Genomic DNA, 15,054 nt, shown 5'->3' on the forward strand with positions numbered 1-15,054 from the left:
TGCCAGGGTAGGTTGGCCCTCTGACATCCTTACAGATTCAGGGTCTAATTTCCTGGCAGGGACCATGGAAAAACTGTGGGAAACTCATGGGGTGAATCACTTGGTTGCCACCCCGTACCACCATCAAACCAATGGCCTGGTGGAAAGGTTCAGTGGAACTTTGGGGGCCATGATACAAAAATTCATCAACGAATTCTCCAATAATTGGGACCTAGTGTTGCAGCAGTTGCTGTTTGCCTACAGGGCTGTACCACATCCCAGTTTAGGGTTTTCACCATTTGAACTTGTGTATGGTCACGAGGTTAAGGGGCCATTACAGTTGGTGAAGCAGCAATGGGAGGGGTTTACGCCTTCTCCAGGAACTAACATTCTGGACTTTGTAAGCAACCTACAAAGCAACCTCCGACACTCTTTAGCCCTTGCTAGAGAGAACCTAAAGGATGCTCAAGAAGAGCAAAAGGCCTGGTATGACAGACATGCCAGAGAACGTTCCTTCAAGGTAGGAGACCAGGTTATGGTCTTGAAGGCGCAACAGGCCCATAAGATGGAAGCATCATGGGAAGGGCCATTCACGGTCCAAGAGCACCTGGGAGCTGTAAACTACCTCATAGCATTTCCCAATTCCTCACTAAAGCCTAAAGTGTACCATGTTAATTCTCTCAAGCCTTTCTATTCCAGAGACTTACAGGTTTGTCAGTTTACAGTCCAGGGAGATGATGCTGAGTGGCCTGACGGTGTCTACTACGACGGGAAAAAAGACGGTGGCGTGGAAGAGGTGAACCTCTCAACCACCCTGGAACGTCTGCAGCAGCAACAAATCAAGGAGCTGTGCACTAGCTTCGCCCCATTGTTCTCAGCCACCCCAGGACGGACTGAACGGGCATACCACTCCACTGATACAGGTAATGCTCACCCAATCAGAACCCCACCCTACCGAGTGTCTCCTCATGCCCAAGCTGCTATAGAACGGGAGATCCAGAACATGCTACAGATGGGTATAATCCGCTCATCTACCAGTGCATGGGCATCTCCAGTGGTTCTGGTACCCAAACCAGATGGGGAAATACGCTTTTGCGTGGACTACCGTAAGCTAAATGCTGTAACTCGTCCGGACAACTATCCAATGCCACGTTGTCATAAACAGATAGCTAAGGGTTAATGTCTCTTTCACCTGAAGCACCTGACCAGAGGACCAATCAGGAAACCGGATTTTTTCAACTTTGGGTGGAGGGAATTGAGTGTCTAAGGTCTTTGTTTTCTGGCTGCCTGCCTTCTCTGAGCTTTGGAGAAGTAGCTCTACTTTCTAGTCTTCTGTTTCTAAGTGTAAGGACAAAGAGATCAGATAGTAAGTTCTATGGTTTTCTTTTCTTTGGTATTTGCATGAATATAAGTGCTGGAGTGCTTTGATTTGTATTCTTTTGGAATAAGGCTGTTTATTCAATATTCTTTTAAGCAAATTGCCCTGTATTGTGTCATCTTAATACAGAGAGAACATTTGTACTTATTTTTCTTTCTTTTTATATAAAGCTTCTTTTAAGACCTGTTGGAGTTTTTCTTTACTTCAGGGAAATTGAGTCTGTACTCACCAGGGAATTGGTGGGAGGAAGAAATCAAGGGGAGATTTGTGTGTTGGATTGCTAGCCTGACTTTGCATTCCCTCTGGGGGAATAGGAAAGTACTTTTTGTTTCCAGGATTGGGAACAGAGAGGGAGATTCACTCTGTTTGGATTCACAGAGCTTGTGTCTGTGTATCTCTCCAGGAGCACCTGGAGGGGGGAAGGGAAAAAGGATTATTTCCCTTTGTTGTGAGACTCAAGGGATTTGGGTCTTGGGGTCCCCAGGAAAGGTTTTTCAGGGGGACCAGAGTGCCCCAAAACACTCTAATTTTTTGGGTGGTGGCAGCAGGTACCAGGTCCAAGCAGGTAACTAAGCTTGGAGGTTTTCATGCTAACCCCCATATTTTGGACGCTAAGGTCCAAATCTGGGACTAAGGTTATGTCACACGTACCGATGAGCTATTGGAAAAGTTGGGACGTGCCCAGTTCATCTCTACAATAGACTTAACCAAGGGGTACTGGCAAGTACCACTAGATGAACCTGCCAAGGAGAGGTCAGCATTCGTCACCCATGTGGGGGTGTATGAATTCAATGTCCTTCCTTTCGGCCTTCGAAATGCACCCGCCACCTTCCAGAGGCTGGTAGATGGTCTACTAGCTGGACTGGGAGAATTTGCAGTTGCCTACCTCGATGATGTGGCCATTTTTTCAGACTCCTGGCCCGAACACCTACTACACCTGGAAAAGGTCTTTGAGCGCATCAGGCAGGCAGGACTAACTGTTAAGGCCAAAAAGTGTCAAATAGGCCAAAACAGAGTGACTTACCTGGGGCACCAGGTGGGTCAAGGAACCATAAACCCCCTACAGGCCAAGGTGGAGGCTATCCAAAAGTGGCCTGTCCCACGGTCCAAGAAGCAGGTCCAATCCTTCTTAGGATTGGCCGGATACTACAGGCGATTTGTACCACACTACAGCCAAATCGCTGCCCCACTGACCGACCTGACCAAAAAGACCCAGCCAAATGCAGTTAAGTGGACTGATGAGTGTCAAAAGGCCTTTACCCAACTTAAGGCAACGCTCATGTCTGACCCTGTGCTCAGGGCCCCGGATTTTGACAAGCCATTCCTAGTAACCACAGATGCATCTGAGCGTGGTATAGGAGCGGTGCTCATGCAGGAAGCAACAGATCACACCTTCCATCCTGTCGTGTTTCTCAGCAAGAAACTGTCTGAGAGGGAAAGTCACTGGTCAGTCAGTGAAAAGGAATGCTATGCCATTGTGTACGCCCTGGAAAAGCTACGCCCATATGTTTGGGGACGGCGGTTCCAACTACAAACTGACCATGCTGCACTACAGTGGCTTCATACTGCCAAGGGAAACAACAAGAAACTTCTTCGTTGGAGTTTAGCTCTCCAAGATTTTGATTTTGAAATTCAACACATCACAGGAGCTTCTAACAAAGTTGCTGATGCTCTCTCCCATGAGAGTTTCCCAGAATTCAGTAGTTAAAAAGTGTTCTTAAAATGTAGAAGTCTGTTAGTTATATACTTAGGAGTATATGTAAAGGTGCATGTGTTGTATTAATCTGTTTATTTTCAAGTTCTAGAAGGAAATCGCAGCCAGTGAGCTTCCCCACTGTCTGCAATTTGGGGGGCGTGTCATAAACAGATAGCTAAAGGTTAATGTCTCTTTCACCTGAAGCACCTGACCAGAGGACCAATCAGGAAACCGGATTTTTTCAACTTTGGGTGGAGGGAATTTAGGGTCTGAGTTTTTTGTCTGTCTGCCTGCTTTCTCTGAGCTTTGGAGAAGTACTTTCTACTTTCTAGTCTTCTGTTTCTAAGTGTAAGGACAAAGAGATCAGATAGTAAGTTCTATGGTTTCTTTTCTTTGGTATTTGCATGAATATAAGTGCTGGAGGGCTTTGATTTGTATTCTTTTTGAATAAGGCTGTTTATTCAATATTCTTTTAAGCAATTGACCCTGTGTTGTATCATCTTAATACAGAGAGATTATTTGTATGTATTTTTCCTTTCTTTTTTATATAAAGCTTTCTTTTAAGACCTGTTGGAGTTTTTCTTTACTTCAGGGAAATTGAGTCTGTACTCACCAGGGAATTGGTGGGAGGAAGAAATCGGGGAGATCTGTGTGTTGGATTTGTTAGCCTGATTTTGCATTCCCTCTGGGTGAAGAGGAAAGTACTTTTTGTTTCCAGGACTGGAAGCAGAGAGGGGGAGTCACTCTGTGTAGTTTCACAGAGCTTGTGTCTGTGTATCTCTCCAGGAGCATCTGGAGGGGGGAAGGGAAAAAGGATTATTTCCCTTTGTTGTGAGACTCAAGGGATTTGGGTCTTGGGGTCCCCAGGGAAGGTTTTTCAGAGGGACCAGAGTGCCCCAAAACACTCTAATTTTTTGGGTGGTGGCAGCAGGTACCAGGTCCAAGCTGGTAACTAAGCTTGGAGGTTTTCATGCTAACCCCCATATTTTGGACGCTAAGGTCCAAATCTGGGACTAAGGTTATGACATGGTGTAGCAGTGGTGGGATATAGACAGAATCCAGAAGCCAGCAGAAATATTATATTTTTCTTTTCTCTGCTAAGGGCTTTTTAGCAGAGAGAAACAGTTGGTTTTAAAAGGGAACCAGAGAGAATTTTTTTTTCTGCTCTCCCTGGCAGTTTGTGGCTTGCATGTTAAGCGAGAAGCCATTAAGAGACTGTTGAGGGTCTTTTGTCATGCAATAGCCCTCCCATTAGGAGGCAAGTACCAGCACTTATATGCATGCAAATAAAGTGGTTTTTCTGGTTTCCCTTCATTGAACATTAGCTAGAGAGAGAAAAGGAAAAAAGCACTGTTGCTAGGCAGACTTCAGGAGGCAACAGAGCCTGCAGTTCAGAAGATAAACACCGGAGGGCACCCCAACACAAGAAAACAGGAATCATGACTTCTAAGGCAAAAATTGAGGCCGAAGAGCAAATCAAAGAAGCTGAACAGGCGACAACTGGAAATAAAACAAAAAGAGATGGAGATGAAAGAAAGAGAAGAACAAATCAAACAGGCAGCACACAAAAGAAAACTAGAAGAAGAAGAGTTCGCCCACCGAAGGAAACAAGAAGAAGAAGAGTTGGCCCACCGCCGAGAAATGGAAAAACAACAAAAAGAGAATGAAGAGAAGGAAAAACAGAGAAAACATGAACTGGAGTTGGCAAAAGCTGGGCTGCATGTGCCAGCCAACCCTAACAACCCGGCGCCAATTATTGCTCCACAGCACAGGAAATTTCCCACCTACAAGGCAGGCGATGACACCGAGGCCTTCTTGGAAAATTTTGAAAGAGCCTGTCTTGGGTACAGCATTCCCGAAGACCAGTACATGGTAGAATTGAGGTCACAGCTCAGTGGACCTTTAGCAGAGGTGGCAGCTGAAATGCCTAAGCAGCAAATGAATGACTATAAACTTTTTCAAACCAAGGCCAAATACAGGATGGGGATAACCCCAGATCATGCCCGTCGGCGCTTCAGAACCCAAAAGTGGAAACCCGAGGTGTCATTTCCCAAACACGCCTACTACATTGCAAAAAACTATGAGGCCTGGATAACAGGAAACAACATTCAAACCTTGGAAGAACTGAACCTCCTCATACAAATGGAGCAGTTCTTGGATGGTGTTCCTGAAGACATCACACGGTACATACAAGATGGAAATCCCAAAGATATCGCTGAGGCGGGGGAGATTGGAGCCAAATGGATGGAACTGGCAGAAAGCAAGAAAGCTACTGTCAAGGGGAACGATTACCCCAGGGGGCACACAGACCATAAACCCTACAACCGAGGACAGCCAAAGACCCCACATACCACCCAAGTAAAGCCACAGATACCCTACCCTTCAACCTCACCAGTCTCCAGTAACTCACCTCGGCCCAGTGACCCATCAGATGGAAGATGCTTTAAGTGTAATGAACTGGGACATATCAAGGCCAAGTGTCCCAAGAACACCATGCGAGTGCAATTCATTACACCACCATCACACCAAAGATCCCCAGGCCCGGATGCCTCTCAAATACCCTTGGAGCGAAGGGAAAATTTGAGAGTGGGCGGAAAGAAGGTTACTGCGTGGAGAGACACGGGGGCACAAGTGTCAGCTATCCACCAATCCTTCGTTGACCCCAAATTCATCAACCCAAAGGCCAAAGTTACAATTTACCCCTTCATGTCACAAGCTGTAGACTTGCCTACAGCTCAACTGCCTGTCCAGTACAAAGGCTGGTCAGGAATGTGGACTTTTGCAGTCTATGACAATTATCCTATCCCCATGCTACTGGGGGAAGACTTGGCCAACCAGGTGAGTCGGGCCAAGAGAGTGGGAATGGTTACATGTAGCCAAACCAGGCAAGCTTCCAGACCCATTCCTGTTCCTGAACCGTCCACAGAGGCCCCGTCTGTGTTACCGCAGACCCAGACAGAGGTAGTGGACCCGGATTCCATGCCTACCACTGAAACAGCCACAGCATCTCCAGTCCCAGGCCCGGAACTGGAACAGCAACCAGCACCAGCAAGTGCAACCACATCTTCAAACTCAACGCCAGAGGGCGCCAGCGAGCCAGAACTGGCAGAAGCAAAAGACAGCCATACCCAAAAGGCTCAGCCAGAGCCTGAAATACCCTCAGGTGCACCAGCGGAGAGCGGTTCACCAGCAACGGAAACAACCCCATCACCTACATCGCTTCCAGAGGGACCAAGCCCAAGTCCACAGTCTGAGGAAGAACTGGTGACCCCAGCCTCAAGGGAACAGTTCCAGACTGAGCAGGAAGCGGATGACAGCCTTCAGAAAGCTTGGGCGGCGGCACGGAGCACCCCACCGCCTCTCAGCTCTTCTAATCGATCCCGGTTTGTTATAGACCAAGGACTTTTATACAAGGAAATTCTTTCTGGTGGACACCGGGAAGAATGGCAGCCGCAAAAACAGTTGGTGGTTCCAACTAAGTACCGGGGGAAGCTCTTAAGCTTAGCCCATGATCATCCCAGTGGCCATGCTGGGGTGAACAGAACCAAGGACCGGTTGGGGAAGTCCTTCCACTGGGAGGGGATGGGCAAGGACGTTGCCAAGTATGTCCGGTCTTGTGAGGTATGCCAAAGAGTGGGAAAGCCTCAAGACCAGGTCAAGGCCCCTCTCCAGCCACTCCCCATAATTGAGGTCCCATTTCAGCGAGTAGCTGTGGATATTCTGGGCCCTTTCCCAAAAAAGACGCCCAGAGGAAAGCAGTACGTACTGACTTTAGTGGACTTTGCTACCCGATGGCCGGAAGCAGTAGCTCTAGGTAACACCCGGGCTAACACTGTGTGCCTGGCCTTAACAGACATCTTTGCCAGGGTAGGTTGGCCCTCTGACATCCTTACAGATTCAGGGTCTAATTTCCTGGCAGGGACCATGGAAAAACTGTGGGAAACTCATGGGGTGAATCACTTGGTTGCCACCCCGTACCACCATCAAACCAATGGCCTGGTGGAAAGGTTCAGTGGAACTTTGGGGGCCATGATACAAAAATTCATCAACGAATTCTCCAATAATTGGGACCTAGTGTTGCAGCAGTTGCTGTTTGCCTACAGGGCTGTACCACATCCCAGTTTAGGGTTTTCACCATTTGAACTTGTGTATGGTCACGAGGTTAAGGGGCCATTACAGTTGGTGAAGCAGCAATGGGAGGGGTTTACGCCTTCTCCAGGAACTAACATTCTGGACTTTGTAAGCAACCTACAAAGCAACCTCCGACACTCTTTAGCCCTTGCTAGAGAGAACCTAAAGGATGCTCAAGAAGAGCAAAAGGCCTGGTATGACAGACATGCCAGAGAACGTTCCTTCAAGGTAGGAGACCAGGTTATGGTCTTGAAGGCGCAACAGGCCCATAAGATGGAAGCATCATGGGAAGGGCCATTCACGGTCCAAGAGCGCCTGGGAGCTGTAAACTACCTCATAGCATTTCCCAATTCCTCACTAAAGCCTAAAGTGTACCATGTTAATTCTCTCAAGCCTTTCTATTCCAGAGACTTACAGGTTTGTCAGTTTACAGTCCAGGGAGATGATGCTGAGTGGCCTGACGGTGTCTACTACGACGGGAAAAAAGACGGTGGCGTGGAAGAGGTGAACCTCTCAACCACCCTGGAACGTCTGCAGCAGCAACAAATCAAGGAGCTGTGCACTAGCTTCGCCCCATTGTTCTCAGCCACCCCAGGACGGACTGAACGGGCATACCACTCCACTGATACAGGTAATGCTCACCCAATCAGAACCCCACCCTACCGAGTGTCTCCTCATGCCCAAGCTGCTATAGAACGGGAGATCCAGAACATGCTACAGATGGGTATAATCCGCTCATCTACCAGTGCATGGGCATCTCCAGTGGTTCTGGTACCCAAACCAGACGGGGAAATACGCTTTTGCGTGGACTACCGTAAGCTAAATGCTGTAACTCGTCCGGACAACTATCCAATGCCACGTTGTCATAAACAGATAGCTAAGGGTTAATGTCTCTTTCACCTGAAGCACCTGACCAGAGGACCAATCAGGAAACCGGATTTTTTCAACTTTGGGTGGAGGGAATTGAGTGTCTAAGGTCTTTGTTTTCTGGCTGCCTGCCTTCTCTGAGCTTTGGAGAAGTAGCTCTACTTTCTAGTCTTCTGTTTCTAAGTGTAAGGACAAAGAGATCAGATAGTAAGTTCTATGGTTTTCTTTTCTTTGGTATTTGCATGAATATAAGTGCTGGAGTGCTTTGATTTGTATTCTTTTGGAATAAGGCTGTTTATTCAATATTCTTTTAAGCAAATTGCCCTGTATTGTGTCATCTTAATACAGAGAGAACATTTGTACTTATTTTTCTTTCTTTTTATATAAAGCTTCTTTTAAGACCTGTTGGAGTTTTTCTTTACTTCAGGGAAATTGAGTCTGTACTCACCAGGGAATTGGTGGGAGGAAGAAATCAAGGGGAGATTTGTGTGTTGGATTGCTAGCCTGACTTTGCATTCCCTCTGGGGGAATAGGAAAGTACTTTTTGTTTCCAGGATTGGGAACAGAGAGGGAGATTCACTCTGTTTGGATTCACAGAGCTTGTGTCTGTGTATCTCTCCAGGAGCACCTGGAGGGGGGAAGGGAAAAAGGATTATTTCCCTTTGTTGTGAGACTCAAGGGATTTGGGTCTTGGGGTCCCCAGGAAAGGTTTTTCAGGGGGACCAGAGTGCCCCAAAACACTCTAATTTTTTGGGTGGTGGCAGCAGGTACCAGGTCCAAGCAGGTAACTAAGCTTGGAGGTTTTCATGCTAACCCCCATATTTTGGACGCTAAGGTCCAAATCTGGGACTAAGGTTATGTCACACGTACCGATGAGCTATTGGAAAAGTTGGGACGTGCCCAGTTCATCTCTACAATAGACTTAACCAAGGGGTACTGGCAAGTACCACTAGATGAACCTGCCAAGGAGAGGTCAGCATTCGTCACCCATGTGGGGGTGTATGAATTCAATGTCCTTCCTTTCGGCCTTCGAAATGCACCCGCCACCTTCCAGAGGCTGGTAGATGGTCTACTAGCTGGACTGGGAGAATTTGCAGTTGCCTACCTCGATGATGTGGCCATTTTTTCAGACTCCTGGCCCGAACACCTACTACACCTGGAAAAGGTCTTTGAGCGCATCAGGCAGGCAGGACTAACTGTTAAGGCCAAAAAGTGTCAAATAGGCCAAAACAGAGTGACTTACCTGGGGCACCAGGTGGGTCAAGGAACCATAAACCCCCTACAGGCCAAGGTGGAGGCTATCCAAAAGTGGCCTGTCCCACGGTCCAAGAAGCAGGTCCAATCCTTCTTAGGATTGGCCGGATACTACAGGCGATTTGTACCACACTACAGCCAAATCGCTGCCCCACTGACCGACCTGACCAAAAAGACCCAGCCAAATGCAGTTAAGTGGACTGATGAGTGTCAAAAGGCCTTTACCCAACTTAAGGCAACGCTCATGTCTGACCCTGTGCTCAGGGCCCCGGATTTTGACAAGCCATTCCTAGTAACCACAGATGCATCTGAGCGTGGTATAGGAGCGGTGCTCATGCAGGAAGCAACAGATCACACCTTCCATCCTGTCGTGTTTCTCAGCAAGAAACTGTCTGAGAGGGAAAGTCACTGGTCAGTCAGTGAAAAGGAATGCTATGCCATTGTGTACGCCCTGGAAAAGCTACGCCCATATGTTTGGGGACGGCGGTTCCAACTACAAACTGACCATGCTGCACTACAGTGGCTTCATACTGCCAAGGGAAACAACAAGAAACTTCTTCGTTGGAGTTTAGCTCTCCAAGATTTTGATTTTGAAATTCAACACATCACAGGAGCTTCTAACAAAGTTGCTGATGCTCTCTCCCATGAGAGTTTCCCAGAATTCAGTAGTTAAAAAGTGTTCTTAAAATGTAGAAGTCTGTTAGTTATATACTTAGGAGTATATGTAAAGGTGCATGTGTTGTATTAATCTGTTTATTTTCAAGTTCTAGAAGGAAATCGCAGCCAGTGAGCTTCCCCACTGTCTGCAATTTGGGGGGCGTGTCATAAACAGATAGCTAAGGGTTAATGTCTCTTTCACCTGAAGCACCTGACCAGAGGACCAATCAGGAAACCGGATTTTTTCAACTTTGGGTGGAGGGAATTTAGGGTCTGAGTTTTTTGTCTGTCTGCCTGCTTTCTCTGAGCTTTGGAGAAGTACTTTCTACTTTCTAGTCTTCTGTTTCTAAGTGTAAGGACAAAGAGATCAGATAGTAAGTTCTATGGTTTCTTTTCTTTGGTATTTGCATGAATATAAGTGCTGGAGGGCTTTGATTTGTATTCTTTTTGAATAAGGCTGTTTATTCAATATTCTTTTAAGCAATTGACCCTGTGTTGTATCATCTTAATACAGAGAGATTATTTGTATGTATTTTTCCTTTCTTTTTTATATAAAGCTTTCTTTTAAGACCTGTTGGAGTTTTTCTTTACTTCAGGGAAATTGAGTCTGTACTCACCAGGGAATTGGTGGGAGGAAGAAATCGGGGAGATCTGTGTGTTGGATTTGTTAGCCTGATTTTGCATTCCCTCTGGGTGAAGAGGAAAGTACTTTTTGTTTCCAGGACTGGAAGCAGAGAGGGGGAGTCACTCTGTGTAGTTTCACAGAGCTTGTGTCTGTGTATCTCTCCAGGAGCATCTGGAGGGGGGAAGGGAAAAAGGATTATTTCCCTTTGTTGTGAGACTCAAGGGATTTGGGTCTTGGGGTCCCCAGGGAAGGTTTTTCAGAGGGACCAGAGTGCCCCAAAACACTCTAATTTTTTGGGTGGTGGCAGCAGGTACCAGGTCCAAGCTGGTAACTAAGCTTGGAGGTTTTCATGCTAACCCCCATATTTTGGACCCTAAGGTCCAAATCTGGGACTAAGGTTATGACACAGGCCCACTGGTCCCTCTTCTGTATTTGGTTTGACTTCTGGTGTCCTACACCGCAGAACCAGGAATGCGAAGAAAGGTGCATTATCCCAGAAGGGATACTACTGTTAACTTGACCAAAAGGCTCCATCCATGACCCTCAAACTGTCAAATTTTATTTTGAGTACCACTGTCCATAACCTGCTACCCTCCATGCATTACCTGCTGCCTAATGATCCCTTTGCAATTCAGATACACGAAGCCCTAGACAATGCTACCACCCAGACTGCCTTTCTGTATCTTATGGGGCACATCTATATAACCAATGGTTCACCCAGGCTGCAAGTTCTACAAATCAGTCACGATCCTCTTCTGGCAGGTCACTTTGGTCAATTCAAGACCCAAGCCCTAGGTGCCAAGGAGTTTCTGGTGGCTGGCCCTGCACACTTCAACAGCAACTTATATCTGGTCCTGTAACTTCTGTGCCCAGACCAAAATTCCAGGTGAAACTGCTCTTCAGCCCTTTTCCACTCCACTCCGGTCTTCAGCCATGGTGTTGATGGACTTCATCATGAACCACCAGCCCTCCCAAGGATTCTAGTGATTATTCATCTCCTGACAAAGATGGCACATTTTATACTGTGTCACAGTCACCCCACTGCCCACAAAATAGTCCGTCTGTTTGAAGACAATAACTTTCACCTTCATGGGTTGAAGACAGTAACTTTCACCTCAAGCATAGTATCCGTTCGGCGGTCACAGTTTATTGCCTGCTTTTGGTAGGAATTTATGTGCCTCCTGACCATTGGACCTCATCCCTCAACTGTTTACTACTTTAGTAGCAACAGTCAGGCAGAGAGAGTCAATCAAGTCCAAGAGCAGTACCTAAATTACCACCAGGATGACTGGTTGGGATTCATTCCCCACGCTGAATTCACCTACAACTCCACACACACTGTAACTCAGAAGACCCCCACTTCATGAATTATGGGTTCCACCTTTGGCAGCACCCTGAAATCCCCTTGCTTTACCAGTACCAACAATCTCTGACCTCGCCATGTACATCAAACAAGCACATCAAGAATTCAGGCACCAGTTAAAAGAGGCTAAGATAGTGTACAAGCACCATGCCATTAGCCAACCGATACCATCGGCCAACCCCCAATCTCATGGAAGAGGATAGGGTTTGATTGTCTGCCCAAAACCAGCAATTCACCCGTCCACCCATGAACTGGACTACAAGTACTTGTGGCCATTTAAGATCACAGAACAACTTAACCCAGTAACCTTTTGATTACAGTTGCCAGAATCCCTTCAAATCCTCCCATGTTCCACATCGCCCTCTTGAAATCTTTATCAAGAATTTCTGCCCGCACTACACTCCTCCTCCTCCTTTAATAATTGTCAAGGGCCAACAGAAACATGTGGAATAGCAGATTCTGGACCCTCACCGAATCTGGGGAAGACTCCAACAGGACCTGATTGACTAGGAGGGATAAGTCCTGGAGGAGCAGACATAGGAACCCATGGAACATGTCCAGAGCCCAGACCTCCTGTGTGCCTTCCTGTGTAATCCAAGAAGCACAGCCCCAGAGTTCCTGGGAGGTGATCCTGAAAGAAGGGGGTGCTGTCAGGGGCCTGACCAACTACTGGCCTGCTCCCTGACTAACTTCACTGCTAGGCAACCAGTAAGCCTAGCTGCACTGCCTTGGAACTGACAGAGTAGCGAGAGCACCTGACTGGCTGCTGGTTTAGCTACCCTGCTCATAAATCTGGCATCCAGAGCAGATCTGCAGTACCTCAACATGTACTATGCCCACAGCTCCACTTGTCCTGCTGCAGCCTGCTTCCAGGCCCTACTCCAGACTTGTTTCCGAATCTGCTCCACCTACTACCCACTCTGGTTCCAGCCTTCCTTCACTCCAACTTCTGATGTCAATCCTCAGCTACGGCTCTGGCATTCAGTTTCTGTCTCTCCAGTATCAATCCTTGGCTCCCCCTCTAGCCTACCCACCGACTCTAGGATTTGGCTTCTGTCCCTCTGGTACTGACCCTTGGATCGTTCCTGGACTGTGCCCCCACTGGACTCAGTTCTAACTGGTAGGATAAACTCTTGTTCTAATCACTAGGCCTGACCTCCTACAGCCCCATCAGATACACCTGTCATTAGAGCCTGGTGCAGATACAAATATATGGATCCACATCCAACGTGCAGGAATCAACGTGAATCTGACCCACATTCCTTTTATCTATATTTGCATCCACACTGCACCTGCACCAGCAAGCTATGTCACAGTGCCTCTCAGGAAGAGCCCGTGTACTATATAAGAAAGCTACATGGCTTAACTATCGTTGCACACTATTATTATTTTAAATTATTATTATTTTAAATATCAATCCTACTATACAACAGGCATCAGAACAAATAGCCTTTTATTATTTTTAATATAAATATCTAAAGTCAATAATGCTCAAAATAACAAACTATAAAATTAAAAAAAAATGTCTGCTGCCTATTTAGCTTGTGATTTATAAAGTCATCACACTTAGAGCTCAGCAATCCCAATTTCTTTGCACCAACCACTGTTCTCCCCGTGGAATCATGTAAAGAGAATACCATCTGAGGGCTACAGTGCTCAATTATTGCCCAGGCTTGGCAGGTTATCCTCCTAAGGGGGCTGTGGGAGGAGAGGGGGGAATGAGGAGTAACAACAGGCACTGCATGACCCCAGGTCAGGGGGTAAAGGTGCTCTCCGGCTGCCCAACCAATGCCTTATTTCAGCCCTGGCACCTATTGGCTTGGCAGATCATCCTCCGCACCCCCCTAGGGGCTGTGAGGCGGGGGAGAGGAGCAACAACAGCAGGCACTCTGTGACTCAGGTCAGTTTTCTCACGTGGGTGCAGAAGGAGGGTGCAAGGGTTAGGGGCGCAGAAGAGGGTGTTCTCTGGTTGCCCAGCCAGTGATTTATTTGTGCCGTAACAGTCAGTTGGAGAGGGAGGCAGCTGCTTCTGCAAGGTAAGTCAGGAAGGCAGGCTGACTTACTTTGCAGAAGCAGCTGCCTCCCTCTCCAACTGACCTGATACAGCAATAAAGTTGGGAGAAGTTTCTTACATTGTTTGACTACTTAAACTACAGATAGGAGCATGGGGGATTTTCCTACCTGTCTTGATCTATCCACCTCCCCTGTCTCTGTATACAGGGAGAGAGGGAATATAGGCTCTGGAAGGTGAGGAAGCAGCCTCATAGGCTAGGAGCTACAGACAGCTACTTCCCCGCCTTTGAGATCCTGTATTTAGGGTCCTGCGTGGATACAAAAGTCCACATTGATTTGCAAACATAGTCCAAGGATATAAAGCAGATATCCGCATATTTGCAGGGCTCCACCTGTCATTGCTCTTTATCTGAGATAAATGAAAAGCAAAGAGGCAAAGAAAACCTAGCAAAAAGTTTAACTATCAAAAATTGAAAACTTTGAAGACTAACTGGTTTCTTGCTAAGCAAGGAACAAGGATGCCATAGGATTCTGTCTTGCAGCAACAGGTGACAAGAAAGAGCCACGTGTTGCAGCCGTACCGTCCTTTGTCTGTTCCACAGTGGGAAGCAGGAGGGTACGCAAAGCACAGGCAAACTTCCCAGACACTGCCATTGAATCTGATCTTGCACATATGGCATGCACCAAAATTGGAATCTATATGAACAATAACTTAAAAAAAAAAAAAAACTTAGCTCCAAGTATAATATCAAGTTAGAAATGTTTCCACATAGAAGTGAAATCCTGGTTCTATTTAAGTCAATGGGGCCAAGATTTCACTTTTGGTGTTCACAGTGACAGGCTGCAAGGCAAAACACAGAAAGAATATCATATTAAAGTAAACAAAACAATATAATGAACTAAAGCTTTAAAACTTTCACAGTGAATCTAAACACTAGACACTAAATGATTAAATCAGCTCTAACGTCTAGCCACAAGCTAGCAAATAAAATACAAGAGAGGATATACTTTATTTACATATTTGTGGAGCAGTTTTCAATATCTAATATTTACAGAGCCCCTTCTGCAACACTGCTTTTATAGCTGTATTT

The 15,054-nt window shown here is 46.6% G+C and overlaps 1 protein-coding gene across 5 annotated transcripts in view; it reads right to left on the bottom strand.

Annotated features, from left to right (window-relative positions):
- The window catches only part of CEP135 (centrosomal protein 135), a 103,500-nt gene that overhangs the window by 47,188 nt on the left and 41,258 nt on the right, over positions 1-15,054 (bottom strand). The gene's annotated exons all lie outside the window — the stretch shown is intronic.

This window comes from Gopherus flavomarginatus, chromosome 3 (genome assembly GCF_025201925.1).
Source record: "Gopherus flavomarginatus isolate rGopFla2 chromosome 3, rGopFla2.mat.asm, whole genome shotgun sequence".
Taxonomy (NCBI): domain Eukaryota; kingdom Metazoa; phylum Chordata; order Testudines; family Testudinidae; genus Gopherus; species Gopherus flavomarginatus.